The 17,190-nt window shown below is 45.8% G+C and overlaps 1 protein-coding gene across 1 annotated transcript in view; it reads right to left on the minus strand.

Moving 5' to 3' along the window:
- The window catches only part of LOC140211822 (fatty acid-binding protein, intestinal-like), a 37,377-nt gene extending 32,757 nt beyond the window's left edge, over positions 1–4,620 (minus strand). The window contains exon 1 of the mRNA XM_072281986.1: positions 4,509–4,620. The gene's annotated coding sequence lies outside the window, so the exon portion shown is untranslated. The remainder of the gene's footprint in view (positions 1–4,508) is intronic.
- Between the last annotated feature and the right edge of the window lie 12,570 nt (positions 4,621–17,190).

Raw genomic sequence — 17,190 nt, forward strand, 5'->3', positions numbered from 1 at the left:
ACCTACCAGCCTTCTCCTTCCCACCCTCCCCCCACCTTCTTTATAGAGCCTTTGCCCCTTCCCCCTACAGTCCTGACGAAGGGTTCCGGCCTGAAACGTTGACTGATCGTTTGCACGGATGAGCCCGACCTGCTGAGTTCCTCCAGCGTGTTGTGAGTGTTGCTTTGACCCCAGCATCTGCAGAGTATTTTGTCTTTACAATTCCTTAGAGAAGCCGCTTCTCTAAGGCATACAAGGGCCGAGCTTACCATCAGCCTAAAGAAAACAAATGTCCTTACCCAGAATGTATTGGAGACACCAGTCATTAGCATTGACAATTACGATCTAGAAGTGGTCCACAAGTTCACATACTTGGGGTCGACCATAAGCGACACTCTCTCCCTTGATGCTGAATTTAATAGGTGTATCGACGAAGCAACATCGATCCTTGCTCGACTCCCCTCACGGGTCTGGGAGAATCTGAAACTCGCTACAAAGACCAACACTCTGTGTACAATGCATGCGTTATCAGCACTCTCCTGTATGGTAGCGAGACTGGGACCCTCTACTCCAAGCAGGAGAGGAAACTCAATAGTTTTCACCTGCGCAGCCTTCACCGCATCCTCGGCATCACCTGGACAGACAAAGTCCCAAACTCTGAGGTCTTCTCCTGAGCTGGACTTTCCACAATGTTCACGCATTTAAGACAACGCAGACTGCGCTGGCTGGGCCATGTCCGTCGTATGAAGGACGGTAGACTGCCAAAGGACATCCTCTGTGGAGAACTAGCAACAGGCAAGAGGAACGTTGGTAGACCCCAGCTTCGCTTCAAGGACCTCTGCAAGTGTGACATGAGAGCCTTAAAAATCAGCACAGAGTGCAGGGAGGATACAGCAGATGACCGCAACAAATGGCGAGGTACTCTTCAGCAACACCTAGAGCAAGATGAAAGGGTGATCCTGAGTCAGTTTGAGGAGCGGAGAGCTAAACGGAGAGCCCAGCGGACAGCGGACAACAATTCCACAATGCCCTACACATGCAGCGACTGTGGCAGAGCCTGCCGTTCCAGGATCAGCCTCAATAGCCACAGTCGACGCTGCTCGACAAACCAGTGACTACCAGAGCCCTGGCATCAGAGAACTGTCTGATTAGAGACTCAGAAAGCAGGCAGTGGGTGCTGACTCCTCGCTTGCCTTTGCATTCACCTTGATGTTCCAAACCCCCCACTTCACCTTCACAAAAAAAAAGTGCGGAACACGGAAAAAATGGGTGAAAACACAGAATATAAAAGCATAGAACTGAAAGAGTCAACAGTCCATAGTCCAATACATCAATGCAGAACCTTGGGAACATCCTCCAACATGATTGAGAGGGGGAGAGGGGGAGGAAGGGGGGAGATATGGAGAGAGAGAGGGAGAGATATGGAGAGAGGGGGAGAGATATGGAGAGAGGGGGAGGGAGGGGGAGGGAGAGAGAGGGAGGAGACGGGGAAGAGAGAGGGAGGAGAAAGAGAGAGAGGGAGAGGAGAAAGAAGGAGGGGAGAGAGGGAGAAAGAGGGAGGGGAGAGAGGGAGAAAGAGGGAGGGGAGAGAAAGAGAGAGGGAGGGGGAGGGAGAGAGAGGGAGGAGACGGGGATGAGAGAGGGAGGAGGGAGAGAGAGGGAGAAAGTGGGAGGAGAGATAGAGGGACAGAGAGGGAGGAGAGAGAAAGAGACAGAGGGAGGAGAGACCGTGTCTGACTGTCTATCCAAGATCTGCCCGTGTACTGAGTCCTACAAGCTCTCGTCCCGCTTCATCAGTCCCTTCAAGATCAGCCATCACATCAATCCAGTGATTTAGTATCTCCAGTTGCCACCATCACTCAGGATCATGCCTAACTTTCTTGTGTCCTGCCTTAAGCCTGTTACCCGTGGACCACTCAACCCTCCGAAAGGCTGATTTATACTTCTGCGTCAAATGGACGCCATAACCTACGCAAGTGGCCTATGCGCATTGTGAGCATTTATACTTGTGCATTGGTGTGTCTGCGCTGCTCTGCAATTCGGGCATGTCGCGCATGCGCACACACCTGCCCGTGCAAGGCTTCATAGTCATGGTAGTCTTTCTCGGGGTAAAGTTTAAAGTGAGTGTCTTTTTTCGTAAAAGTGAAACGTGTCCGCCATAATTTCGGAGGTCTGTAAAGCTTTATGGAAAGCATTGCAGCAGAGTTCCTTCCCTGCCCTTCAGTCGTCCAATGGGAAGCTATTGCAGCGTAGGAGGAAATGCGATGCTACCAAACGGACCAATCACAATTGTTGCGGTCTGCGTTGCCGTGACGCGTAGTTACATTTTGGGAGAGGTGCGCATCAGGCTACGGCGTAGGGATCTGTGTAGGCTCTGCATAGGGTTCGCGGCTACACCGTACCTATGGCGTTGATTTGATGCAGAAGTATAAATCAGCCTTAAGCCAGCAGCTCCAGAACCTAGGATGGTGGAAGGAGGTCCAGTATATACAGTCCACCAGTTGATTGATTCACATCATTGTGGGTGCGGTGTATAGTACCTGGTCAACTGGGAAGGGCACGGCCCAGAGGAGAGGAACAGTTTTATCTTGGTTCCGTTGCTCATTGAGTAGTTCCAAGGGACCCATCCAGATCATCCTTGGCCATCAAGTGCCGGCTGTCAGGGATTGGGATTCCTGTCAGGTCTGCACAGGCAGGTGCCTCCCAGACTCCACTCCCAGGAGTCATGTGTCACTCATTTCCAACTCATCACCTGCAGCCTATTTAAACCCGACTCTCATCCACAGTCCCTGTTCAGTCATTGAACAAGCCAGCCTCCAGCAGTTGTTCCTGAGTAAATATTTCACTACACTCCTCAATGCCCTCCCGAAGTGCAACACCTGACACTTAGCTGCATTAAATTCCATCTGATATTTTTCAGCCCATTTTCCAACTGGTCCAGATCCCACTGCAAGCTTTGATAGTCTTCATTACTGTCCACTACACTCCCAATCTTGGTGTCATCTACAAATTTGATGATCCAGTTTACCACAATGTCATTCAGATCATTGATTTAGATGAGAAACAACAATAGGCCCAGCACCGTCGTTGTTTGTCATCTATACCCAAAACACCACGAGTCATAGGCCTCCAGTCAGAGAGGCAATCATCTACAACCACTCTCTGGCTTCTTCTGCGAAACCACTGTCTAATCCACCTTACTACCTCATCTTGAACGCCAATCTTTCCTGATCATATTCTCATACAGAACCCCGTCAAAAACCTTGCTAAAGTCCATGTGGACAAGATCCAGTGCCGTGTCTTCATTAACTTTCCTGGTAAATTCCTTGAAAAACTCTAAGGTTGCTTAGACTTGATTTAAAACACACAAAGCCACATTAACTAGCCCTAATCAGTTCCTATCTATTCAAATACATACATATCCAGTCCCTTACAATATGTTCAAATAACTTTCCCACTACTGATGTTGTGCTCACTGGCCGATAATTTCCTGGCTATTCTTATAACCTTTCTTAAACAACAGAACTACATTAGCTATCCTCCTATCCTACAGTACCCCACCAGTGGTTAAGGATGGTTTAAATATCTCTGCTAGGGCTCCCGCAATTTTAGTTTAGATTAGATTAGATTATGAGAACACTCAGTCCTCGTTTATTGTCATTTAGAAATGCATGCATGCATTAAGAAATGATACAATGTTCCTCCAGTATGATATCACAAGAAAAACAGGACAAACCAAGACTAAAACTGACAAAACCACATAATTATAACATATAGTTACAACAGTGCAAAGCAATACCATAATTTGATAAAGAGCAGACCATGGGCATGGTAAAAAAAAGTCTCAAAGTCCCGATCGACTTATCTAACCCACAACTAAAACTTAAAACTAACTTTCTTATATTGGACTTTGCCAAGTGCCTAATTATGTATAATCTAATGTCTCCTCAGGAAATAGAGCATGCAAAATGTGCTGACTCCCCTCGTCCACTTCTTTTAAACTCTCTCTCCCTCTATGCAAACCACTGACTCCTGGGGATTGTGGTGCAGAACTAGCTGAAGTCCCATTACAACGAGATGTCAATGAAGGAGCAGCCCAGGCTAATTGCCACACCGAAGCTTGGTGCAGCCAGTGAAGAAGGACCCCAGTCTGAGGTCCTCTGTCACTGGAGCTGAAGGGCTGAACCCAGGGTCAGGAGGCTCCATGAGTGATGATAGTGCTCCGGACATTGAATGCCCTCTCACTACCAGTGCACTGAACTATAACATAGTCGATGCACAGAATAAGCAGCATTCTAAAACAAAGAACTTACTTTTTTGCATTTATTCTTAAGAATGAAAGGCTCTGAGAATGCTGCCTGCCTGTTGCTGCATTGTGGTGTTCTACTTGGCTTATCAGTTCCGTCAGCCACCATTCTTCGTTCCTGGAATCACCTGCACCCTGCCTTCCCCCATTCTCCCCACCCTGCCATCTCCTCCCAGGTTCTATGCAGCCACAGCTCAAGACCACTGTAGAAAGGAGCACTCACCTTGGCTGCGGTCGTTCACCCTTCAGCGCCACGGGAACTGCGAGGTTTATGAGTTTCACATCTGGAGGTGTTGTCGCAATTCCTGATTCGCTCTCCCCACTTGTTCTCAGGCTGCCTGAAGACACAATGGCCAGTCCTGGCTTGCCCAGACCTTGAAGCAACAAGAGAAATATCAAAGGTGTTGGGTTGTGTTGTCGGGACTTGAATCAACCAATGAATCAGCCATTTCATTAACAACTGCTCAACACTCAAAAAAAAAGGAATGGAAAGCAGAACTCAACAGGTTTTATTAACCCACACTGTACCGGTGCATGGAGAGTGTTCACAAACCAGTTAGTACTGTTGTCAGTCAAATGAATTCTAGTATGACAGGGCACAGGAATGACAGTCTGTGTGGCTAAGTACAGCTCCAATGCTATATTTAAATTTGCTGATGACACCACTGTTCTTGGCCAAATCAAAGGTGGAGATGAATCGAGACACAGGAGGTGGCTTGAAAATCTGGTTGAATGGTGCCACAACAATAATCTCTCATTCAAGGTCAGTAAACCAAAGAACTGATTAATGACTACAGGAGAAAGAAACTGGAGGTCCATGAGCCAACTCTCATTAGGGAATTGGAGGTGAAGAGGGTCAGTAACTTTAAATTCCCTGGCGTTATCATATCAGAGATCTGCCCTGGACCCAGGACATGTGCCATCACAAAGAAGGCACAAAAGTACCTCAACTTTCTTAGAAGTCTGCGCAGATTCAGCATGTGGCAGATGGAGTTCAACCTGGAGAAGTGTGAGGTGGTACACTTTGGAAGGACAAACTCCAAGGCAGAGTACAAAGTAAATAGCAGGATACTTGATAGTGTGGAGGAGCAGAGGGATCTCGGGGTACATGTCCACAGATCCCTGAAAGTTGCCTCACAGGTGGATAGGGTAGTTAAGAAAGCTTATGGGGTGTTAGCTTTCATAAGTCGAGGGATAGAGTTTAAGAGTCGCGATGTAATGATGCAGCTCTATAAAACTCTGGTTAGGCCACACTTGGAGTACTGTGTCCAGTTCTGGTCACCTCACTATAGGAAGGATGTGGAAGCATTGGAAAGGGTACAGAGGAGATTTACCAGGATGCTGCCTGGTTTAGAGAGTATGCATTATGATCAGAGATTAAGGGAGCTGGGGCTTTACTCTTTGGAGAGAAGGAGGATGAGAGGAGACATGATAGAGGTGTACAAGATAATAAGAGGAATAGATAGAGTGGATAGCCAGCACCTCTTCCCCAGGGCACCATTGCTCAATACAAGGGGACATGGCTTTAAGGTAAGGGGTGGGAAGTTCAAGGGGGATATTAGAGGAAGGTTTTTTACTCAGAGAGTGGTTGGTGCGTGGAATGCACTGCCTGAGTCAGTGGTGGAGGCAGATACACTAGTGAAGTTTAAGAGACTACTAGATAGGTATATGGAGAAATTTAAGGTTGGGGCTTATATGGGAGGCAGGGTTTGAAGGTTGGCACAACATTGTGGACTGAAGGGCCAGTACTGTGCTGTACTGTTCTATGTTCTTTGTTATGTCATCTAAAACCTTGAAAAACTTCTATAGATGCACAGTGATGAGTATCCTGAGAGGTTGTATCACGGCTTGGTATGGAAACACCATTGCTCAAGGACAGAAAAGCTTACAAAAATGGTGGACTAGCCCAGATCATCACAGGCAAAGCCCTCCCCACCATTAAGCATATCTACAAGGAGCACTGCCACAAGAAAGGAGCATCCATCATCAAGGACCCCCACCAGCTAGGCCATGCTCTCCATTGGGAGGAGATACAGGAGCCTTTGGTTCCACACCACCAGCTTCAGGAACTGTTATTACCCTTCAACCATCAGGCACCTGAGCCAGCATGGAAAACTTCACTAACCTCAACAGTGGACTGATTTCACAACCTACGGACAAGCTTTCAAGGATTCTACAACTCATATTCTCAGTATAATTTATTTTTAAATTTATTTATTGTTTGCATGGTTTGTTTTCTTTCGGAAATTGGTAATTTGCCAGTCTTCGTGTGTAATTAGTAATTCGCCAGTCATTGGCTCTTTTGCATATCTTTGTTCTACTCCAAATGCCTGCAGGAAAATGAAAATGAATATGGTACCATATGGTGACATAGCATATGTTATTTGATAATAAATTTATTTTGAACTTTGAACTGAGTGGTGAACTCAGCCACTTCTGTCACAAATACAACTGTCACCATCACTGAAGACATCTACAAGAAGTGACATCCATCATTAAGGATGTCCCCATCATCCCAGCTATGCCCTCTCCATGATACTGGTATCAAGGAGCAGGCGCAGAAACCTGAAGACCCAACCTTAAAGTTGAACGACAGTTATTCCCCATTGCCATCAGGTTCTTGAACTGATCTGAAAAACCCAGTAACTTGGACTACTATATATATTTCCACAGAACCGCAGAAAACTACAGCACAGGGAACAGGCCATTCGGCTCTTCTAGTCCGTGCCGAAATTTTATTCCGCTAGTCCCATTGACCTGCTCCCAGTCCATAACCCTCCAGACCTCTCCCATCCATGTATCTATCCAATTTATTCTTAAAACTTAAGAGTGAGCCTGCATTTACCATGTCAGATGGCAGCTCGTTCCACACTCCCACCACTCTCTGAGTGAAGAAGTTCCCCCTAATGTTCCCCCTAAACCTTTCCACTTTCACCCTAAAGTCACGCCCTCTCGTATTTATCTCTCCTAATCTAAGTGGAAAGAGCCTACTCGCATTTACTCTGTCTATACCCCTCATAATTTTGTAAACCTCTAACAAATCCCCCCTCATTCTTCCACGCTCCAAGGGATAAAGTCCTAACCTGTTCAATCTTTCCCTGTAACTCAACTCCTGAAGACCCGGCAACATCCTAGTAAACCTTCTCTGCACTCTTTCAATCTTACTGATATCCTTCCTATAGTTAGGTGACCAGAACTGCACACAATACTCCAAATTTGGCCTCACCAATGTCCTATACAACCTCACCATAACATCCCAGCTCCTATACTCAATACTTTGATTCATGAATGCCAGGATGCCAAAAGCCTTCTTTACAACCCTGTCTACCTGTGACACCACTTTCAGGGAATTACATGTCTGAACTCCCAGATCCCTTTGTTCCTCCACACTCCTCAGTGCCCTACCATTTACTGTGTATGTCCTGCCTTAATTTGTCCTTCCAAAATGCAACACCTCACACTTTTCTGCATTAAATTCCATCTGCCATTTTCTGGCTCATTTTTCCAGTTGGTCCAGCTCCCATTGCAAGCTTTGAAAGCCTTCCTCGCTGTCCACAGTGCCTCCAATTTTAGTGTCATCAGTAAACTTGCTGATCTAATTTACCACATTATCATCTAGATCATTGATATAGACAACAAACAACAATGGTCCCAGCACAGATCCCTGAAGCACACCACCAGTGACAGGCCTCCAGTCTGAGAAGCAATCATCCACTACCACTCTCTGCCTTCTCCCACACAGCCAAATTCGAATCCAGTTTACAACCTCTCCATGGATACCTAGTGTCTGAACCTTCCGAACTAACCTCCCATGTGGGACCTTGTCAAAGACCTTACTAAAGTCCATGTAGACAACATCCACAGCCTCCTTCAACTACTTTCTTGGTAACCTCCTCGAAAAATCCTACAAGATTCGTTAAACATGATCTACCACTCACAAAGCCACGCTGACTATCCTTAATCAGCCCTTGGCTGTCCATATACTTGTACATCCAATCTCTCAGAACACCTTCAAATAATTTACCTACTTCTGATGTCAGGCTCACCGGCCTGTAATTAGCTGGTTTACTTTTGGAACCTTTTTTAAACAACAGAACAACATGAGCTACCCTCCAATCCTCCGGCACCACACCCGTGGCTAAGGACATTTTAAATATTTCTGCCAGGGCACCTGCAATTTCTACACTAGTCTCTCTCAAGATCTGAGGAAATATCATATCAGGCCCAGGGGATTTATCTGCCTTTTTTCATGGCAGCAAGCACTTCATCCTCTTTAATCTCTATATGTTCCATGACACTGCTGCTTGTTTCCCTTCCTTCCATATACGCTATGCCAATTTCCTGAGTAAATACTGATGCAAAAAAACTGTTTAAGATCTCCCCCATCTCGTGAGGCTCCACACATGGACAGCCACTCTGATCTTCTAGGGGACCAATTTTGTCCCTTATTATCCTTTTACTCTTAACATACTTGTAGAAACCCTTTGGGTTTACCTTCACATTATCTGCCAAAGCAACCTCATGTCTTGTTTTTGCCTTCCTGATTTCCTTTTTTAGTATTTTCTTACATTTTCTATACTCTTCAAGTACCTCCTTTTTTCTTTGTTGCCTATACCTGCTATACACCTCTCTCTTTTTCTTAACCAGATCACCAATATCCCTTGAAAACCTTGGTTTGCCTGTTAACTTTGCCTTTAATCCTGGCAGGAACATGCAGACTCTGCACTCTCAAAATTTCACCTTTAAAGGCCTTCCACTTACTGAACACATCCTTGCCAGAAAACAACTTATCCCAATCCACTCTTCCTAGGTCCTTTCTCGTTTCCATAAAATTGGCCATTCTCCAATTTAGAACCTCAACTCGAGGACTAGACCTATCCTTATCCATAATTAACTTGAAACTAATGACATTATGGTCACTGGACCCAAAATGTTCGCCTACACATACTTCTGTCACCTGACCTGTCTGATTCCCTAATAGGAGATCAAGTATTGCATCCTCTCTCATAGGTACCTCTATATATTGATTTAGAAAATTTTCCTGAACACATTTGACAAATCCAAGCCACCTAGCCCTTTCACAGCGTGGGAGTCCCAGTCAATATGTGGAAAGTTAAAATCCCCTACTATTACAACTTTCTGTTTCTTACATCGGTCTGCTATCTCTCTACAGATCCGCTCCTCCAATTCTCTCTGACTATTGGGCGGTCTATAATACAACCCTATTAATGTGATCACAACTTTCCCGTTCCTCAGCTCCGCCCACATGGCCTCTGTAGACGAGCCCTCTGGGCTGTCTTGTCTACGCACAGCTGTGATATTCTCCCTGACTAGTAATGCCACTCCTCCCCCTTTCATCCCTCCCACTCTATCACGTACAAAACAATGGAACCCCAGAACATTAAGCTGCCAGTTCTGCCCCTCCTGCAACCAAGTCTCACTAATAGCAATAATGTCGTAATCCCACGTGCCAATCCACGCCCTAAACTCATCTGCCTTACCTACAATACTCCTTGCATTGAAATAGATGCACCCGAGAACATTTCTATCATGTACAAACCTTTGATTTCTGTCTATACATGCAGTCCTCGCATAACCTTTATCCTCCTCCACCTCACTATCTGTTCTAACACTCTGGTTCCCCTCCCCCTGCAAATCTAGTTTAAACCCCCCTGAGCAGAACTAGCAAACCTACCCACAAGGATGTTTGTTCCCCTCCAGTTCAGGTGCAAACCATCCCATCGGAACAGGTCCCAACTTCCCTGGAACAAAGCCCAATTGTCCAGAAACATGAAGCCCTCCCTCCTGCACCATCTCCTTAGCCACGTATTTAACTGCATTATCTTCCTATTTCTAGCCTCACTAGCATGTGGCATGGGTAGCAATCCTGAGACTGCAACCCTGAAGGTCCTGTCCTTCAACTTTGCACCTAACTCCCTAAACTCTCTTTGCAGGACCTCCTCCTCCTCCTTCCTATCCACATCATTGGTCCCTACATGAACCACGACATCTGGCTGCTCACCCTCCCTCCTGAGAATACCGAGAACTCGATCCGAGATATCGTGGACCCTGGAACCAGGGAGGCAACAGACCATCCCACAGAACCTCTTATCTGTCCCCCTAATTATTGAATCCCCTATTACTACTGCTCTCCTCCTTCCCCTCCTTCCCTTCTGAGCTGAGGGTCCTGTCTCGGTGCCAGAGACGCAACCACTGCAACTTGTCCCCAGTAGGTCGTCCCCACCAACAGTATCCAAAATGGTATACATTGTTGATGGGAACGGCCACAGGGGTGCTCTGCTCTTTCTGTCTATTCCCTTTCCCTCTGCTGACAGTCACCCAGCTACCTGTCTCCTGACTTTTAGGGCTGACTATCTCCCTGTAACTCCTCTCTATTTCTGCCTCTGCCTCACGAATGATCCGAAGTTCATCCAGCTCCAGTTCCAGTTCCCTGACTCGGTTTGTCAGGAGCGGCAGCTGGATGCACCCTTCGCAGGTGTAGTCATCAGGGATGATTTTGCTGTCCCTGACTTCCAGCATACTGCAATGGAGCACTCGACTGCCCTAACTGCTGCCTCTATTTCCTACTCCTAAGGTAATTAAATTAATTAAAGGAACTTACCCAGCCTTACTTCACTGGGAGCAGGCTCGTCCTCAGCCTCAGCTTGCCGAAGCCTCTCGAGCCAAAGCCTCAAAGCTACCTTGAGCCACGCACATACTGGCCGCTCCTCTTCAGTTACCCCTCTTTTTATTTGTCCCTGCCAATTATCTCAAGTACTCACTCCCTCTAATCAAGTAATCAACACTTTGTTTAACCCTTCAGTTGCCCTCCACGCCCCTTTTAAAGCTTCCCAGCACTCAGCGCTCCGTCCAAATCTTGCAATAATGTTTATTTTGCATATGTATAGGTTATACGTATCTTATTTATGTTACCTTAAATCAAAGTTAACTTTATATTTGTTCTCTGCTTGTAACATCCTCTGCTGCTGCTGCAGAAAGGCTCATTTTCATGGCATTTGCCCTGTGTGTGCGTCTGTGACAATAAACTTGAACTTGAAGTGGGAAGCATGACACCCAGAAATGTTCAATTCATGTCGCAGTTTAGCAAAAACAGAGCAAAGACCGGAATTTCTAATGCAATCCCAGCACACAGGACCACCTGGACAACAGCTGTGCCTTGGACCACCCTGATAACGGTGCCAGAGAGGGTAGGAATAGGATGATTTGGCAGATAAATGTGTGGCTGAGGGACTGGCGCGGAGGGCAGAGGTTCAGATTTACAGATCATTGGGATCTCTTCTGGGGAAGGTACGACCTGTACAAAAGTGATAGGCTGCACCTGAACCTGAGGGGGACCAATATCCTTGTGGGCAGGTTTGCTAGAGGCTGCTTAAACTAACTTGTTGGGGGGATGGGAACTGGTATGATAGTGCTGAGGATGAGGTTTACAGAGGCAGTGTATTGTGAATCTACTAGCAAGGAGAGGCTGTTGATCGGGCAAAACTGCAGTCAACAGAAACAGTTAAAATATAAAAGGTGGACAAAAATCAAAAAGGGTGAACACAAGGCCGAAGGTATTATATTTGAATGCGTGCAGTACACGGAATAAAGTAGATGAACTTGTAGCATAGTTACAGATTGGCAGGTACGACATTGTTGGCATCTCTCTATCATGGCTGAAAGAAGATCATAGCTGAAAACAGCGTCCAAGGATACCCATTGTATTGAAAGGACAGGCAGGAAGGCAGAGGTGGTGTAGTGGCTCTGTTGGAAAAAAATGAAATCAAATCATTAGAAAGAGGTGCATAGGGTCGGAAGGTGTTGAATCATTGTGGATAGAGCTAAGGAACTACAAGGGTAAAAAGACCCTGATGGGAGTTGTATACAGATCCTCCAAACAGTGGTAAGGATGTGGTCTACAAATTAGAACAGGAGATAGAAAAAGCATGTCAAAAGGGCAATGTTAACAATAGTCATTGAGGAATTCAATATGCAGGCAGATTGGAAAAATCAGGTTGGTGCTGGATCCCAAGAAGGGGAATTTGTAGAATGTCTACGAGATTGGTAGGTCAAATAGGATGGCAGAATATAGTATTAATGGTAAGACCCTTGGCAGTGTGGAGGATCAGAGGGATCTTGGGGTCCGAGTTCATAGGACACTCAAAGCTGCTGTGCAGGTTGACTCTGTGGTTAAGAAGACATACGGTACATTGGCCTTCATCAATCGTGGAATTGAATTTAAGAGCTGAGAGGTAATGTTGCAGCTATAAAGGACCCTGGTCAGACCCCACTTGGAGTACTGTGCTCAATTCTGGTTGCCTCACTATAGGAAGGATGTGGAAAGGGTGCAGAGGAGACTTACAAGGATGTTGCCTGGATTGGGGAGCATGCCTTATGAGAATAGGTTGAGTGAACTCAGCCTTTTCTCCTTGGAGTGACAGAGGATGAGAGGTGACCTGATAGAGGTGTATTAGATGATGAGAGGCATTGATCGTGTGGACAGTCAGAGGCTTTTCTCCAGGGCTGAAATGGCTAGCATGAGAGGGCATAGTCTTAAGGTGCTTGGAAGTAGATAGAGAGGAGATGTCAGGGGTAAGTTTTTTTACGCAGAGACTAGTGAGTGCGTGGAATGGGCTGCCAGTGGCTGTGGTGGAAGTGGAAATGATAGGGTCTTTTAAGAAACTCCTAGATGGCTACATAGAGCTTAGAAAATAGAGGGCTATGAGTAAACCTAGGTAGTTCTAAGATAGGGACATGTTTGGCATAGCTTTGTGGGCCGAAGGTCCTGTATTGTGCTGTAGGTTTTCTATGTTTCTATGCCATTTTAGAGCAGCTCATGCTTGGAACTGATTAAAAAGCTTAAGGTAAAGGAACCTTTCGGGAGAAGTGATTATAATATAATAAAATTCACCCTGCAATTTTAGGAGAAGCTTAAGTCAGGTCTATCAGTATTACGTGGAGCAAAAGGAACTACAGAGGCATGAGAGAGGAGCTGGCCAAAATTGATTGGGAGGAAACACTAGCAAGGATGGCGGCAGAGCAGCAATTCTGAAATTTCTGGAAGCAATTCAGAAGGTGCAGGGTATATACATCTTAATGAGGAAGAAGTATTTTAAAACAAGATGACACAACCATGGTTAACAAGGGAAGTCAAAGCCAACATAAAAGCCAAAGAGAGGGCATATAACAGAACAAAAAATAATGGGAGGTTAGAGGATTGGGAAGGTTTTGAAAACCGACAGAAGGCAACTAAAGAGTCATTAAGAAGGAAAAGATGAGATATGAAACTAGCCAATAATATTAAAGAGGATGCCAAAATTTACTGCAGTGGATTCAATTGCAGAGGGAGGGACAGAGGCCCAGGTTCTGTAGCTTGTTGATCAGAACTGTGGGAATGATGGCCTTAAATGCTGAGCTATAGTCAGCGAACAGCATCCTGATATAGGTGTTTGTATTCTGCAGGTGAGCTAAGGCTGTGTGAAGAGCGGTTGAGATTGTATCTGCCATAGACCTATTATGACGATAGGCAAATTGCAGTGGGTCCAGGTTTTGCTGAGGCAGGAACTGATTCTAGCTACGAGTTCTACCAGGTGATAGTCATTAAGGCAGCTCACATTACTCTTCTTGGGTACTGGTATAATTGTTGCCCTTTGGAAGCAGGTGGGAACTTCTGACCGTAGCAGTGAGAGGTTGAAAATGTCCTTGGATACACCTGCCAGTTGGTTGGTGCAAGTTTTCAGAGCCTTACCAGGTAACCCATCAGGGCCTGCTGCCTTGCAAGGTTTCACCCTCCTGAAATAGAGATCACAGGGTCACCGGGTGCAGCAGGGATCTTCACAGCTGTAGTTATATTCTCCCTTTTAAAGCAGAAATAGAATGCATTGAGCTCACCTGGCAGTGAAGCATCACTGCTATTCATGCTATTGGGTTTTGCTTGTAAGAAGTAATGTCCTGCAAATCCTGCCATGGTTGTCGTGCATCCGCTATCGCCTCCAGCCTCACTTGGAATTGTTTCTTTGCTCTTGAAATTGCCCTCCACAAGTCATACCTAGTTTTCTTGCACAAACCTGGGTCACCAGACCTAAATGCCACAGATCTAGCCCTCAGCAGATGATGGACATCCTAGTTCATGAATGGCTTTTGGTTTGGGAATGTACAGCAAGTTTTCGTGGGCACACACTCATCCACAGAAGTTTTAATGAGGTCTGTAAGAACTGCGGCATACTCATCCAGATTTGAAGATGAATCCAGTCCACCTGTTCAAAGCAGTCCTGTAGGCGCTCCTGTGCTTCCCTTGTCCATACCTTCTTGGTCCTCACTGCTGATGCTGCAGTGCTCAGTCTCAGCATTACTCAGGGAGTAGAAATACAGCCAGGTGATCAGACTTTCCAAAGTGTGGGCATGGAATAGTATAGTAGGCATTCTTGATGGTGGTGTAACAGTGGCCCAGTGTACTGTTTCCTCCGGTACCACAGATTTCTGCAGATGTACGATAGAGAGCATTTTAACAGGTTGTAGCACTGCCTGGCATGGAGGGGCCACTGCACTGGATCCAAGAAAGCTGCAGGGGGTTGCAAACTCAGACAGTTCCATCATGGCCACTAGTCTACTCACCATGGAGGACATCTTCAAAAGGCAATGCCTCAGAAAGACGGCATCCATCACTAAGGACCCCACAACCCAGGACATGTCCTTTTCTCATTACTACCATCAGAGAGGAGGTACAGGAGCATGAAGAGATGCATTCAACATTTTAGCAACAGCTTCTTTCTTTTCACCATCAGATTTCTGAATGAACATGAACCCATGAACACTACCTCACTATTTTTGCTCTTTTCTTGCATGACATAATTATCTTTTTTCAATATTTCTTATTATAATTTACAGTATATTTTATGTATTGCACTGAGCTCCTGTTACAAAATAACAAATTTCATGACATACATCAGTGATAATAAATTCTGAAACACAAACTGCATCTCTGTGGAATCTTCCATCGGCTACAGGACATTAGATGTCCCCTAATTGTGATCAAAGTGTACACACCATTTTGATACAGCAAACATGAGTTAATAACATATCAGGAGTGCCCGATGGCTCTGGGCCTGTACTTGCTGCAGTTTAGAAGAGTGGGGGGGTGGGGTGGGGGGGAGGAAATCTCATTGAAACCTATTGAATATTGAAAGGCCAAGAGAGTGTGGATGTGAAGGTGGGGGAGTACAAAACCAGAGGAAACACCCTCAAAATAGAGGGACATTAGATTAGATTAGATTATGAGGACACTCAGTCCTTGTTTATTGTCATTTAGAAATGCATACATTAAAAGTGATACAATGTTCCTCCGGTATGATATCACAGAAACACAAGACAGACCAAGACTAAAACTGACAAAATGATAACATTATGATAACCACATAATGATAACATATAGTTACAGTAGTGCAAAGCAATACCGTAATTTGATAAAAGCAGACCATGGGCACAGTAAAAAAAAAGTCTCAAACTCCCGATAGCCCCAACATCTCACGCAGACGATAGAAGAAAGAAACTCTCCCTGCCATGAGCTTCCAGCACTGCAAACTTGCCGATGCAGCATCCTGGAAGCACCTGACCACAGTCCGATTCTGAGTCAGTCTGAAAACTTCGAGCCTCTGACCAGCCCTCCGACACCGAGCACCATCTCTGCTGAGCGCTTTGACCCCGGCCCCGGCCACCAAACAACAGGCAAAGCCGAGGATTCGGGGCCTTCCCCTCCGGAGATTTTGGATCACACAGTAGCAGCGGCAGCGAAGCAGGTGTTTCAGAAGTTTCACCAGATGTTCCTTCGTGCTCTCACGTCTGCCTCCATCAAATCAGAATTGTGCACAGCCTCCTACTTGACAGATTACAGATATTCATCACCGGAGAGGCTGCGCGCGCTGCGTCGCACCACCATCTTCTCCATTCAGAACAGAGATGAGGAGGAATTTCTTTAGCCAGAGGGTGGTGAATCTGTGGAATTCATTGCCACAAAAGTCTGTGGAGGCCAAGTCTTTAGATATATTTAAAGTGGAGATTGGTAGGTTCTTGATTGTTCAGAGCATCAAAGGTTACGGTGAGAAGGCAAGAGAGTGGAATTGAGAAGGATAATAAATCAGCCATGATAGAATGGCGGAGCAGACTTGATGGGCTGAATGGCCTAATTCAGGAAGATCCCACACAGATGATGGGAATGTTTTGAACAAAATAAAAAAAACTATTAGAATAAGTTGTTATCTCTCTGATGGACTCAAGAATAAAGTTCTTCCTATTTCTAAGTTGATTAGCTGGGTGGCTGAGGCATGCAGTAGGCTTGGGCTGACTGTCTGTTTTTCCAGGAGAGAAGTCTGGACAGGATTACAGACTGCCTGCAATGCCCCAGGGATCGGTTCAGTCCTACTTCCTGGCTCTCAGATCACTGCCTTATTATTTATTGTGGGCAAGGTGGGGGGGGCCCTTTCTGTACAGTCCTTTTCACTGTGTCATGGCCTCCCAGCTGCTGAGAGCCTGAGTCATCTCGTCACTGTAGAAATTGTGAGTCCAGGCAGCAACATCCTGAGCAAGCACTGGCTTAGATGCCTGACTCACGATGATTTGGTTTCCAAGTTCAGAAAAGGCTGGGGGATGTCAATCCCATTCAGAACACACACAAGGAAATAGATAGAGCCAATCAACTCTCCCACTTGCTACCATCTAACATCTCTGTGATTGTGAATAGGAAGTTCGGGGAGACTGTGCTTTGTTAACCTTTATGTCATGCAAAGTGGCACTGATCTACTGATCCTCAATAAGACAACATCGATGAAGCCCATGAGTGCAAGTTAACCAAGTATGCAGAATTAAGATCAGAGTGCAGAGACAGGGTGGAAGGTCTTATGCTATCCATT

This window comes from Mobula birostris, chromosome 18 (assembly GCF_030028105.1).
Source record: "Mobula birostris isolate sMobBir1 chromosome 18, sMobBir1.hap1, whole genome shotgun sequence".
Classification (NCBI taxonomy): Eukaryota; Metazoa; Chordata; class Chondrichthyes; order Myliobatiformes; family Myliobatidae; genus Mobula; species Mobula birostris.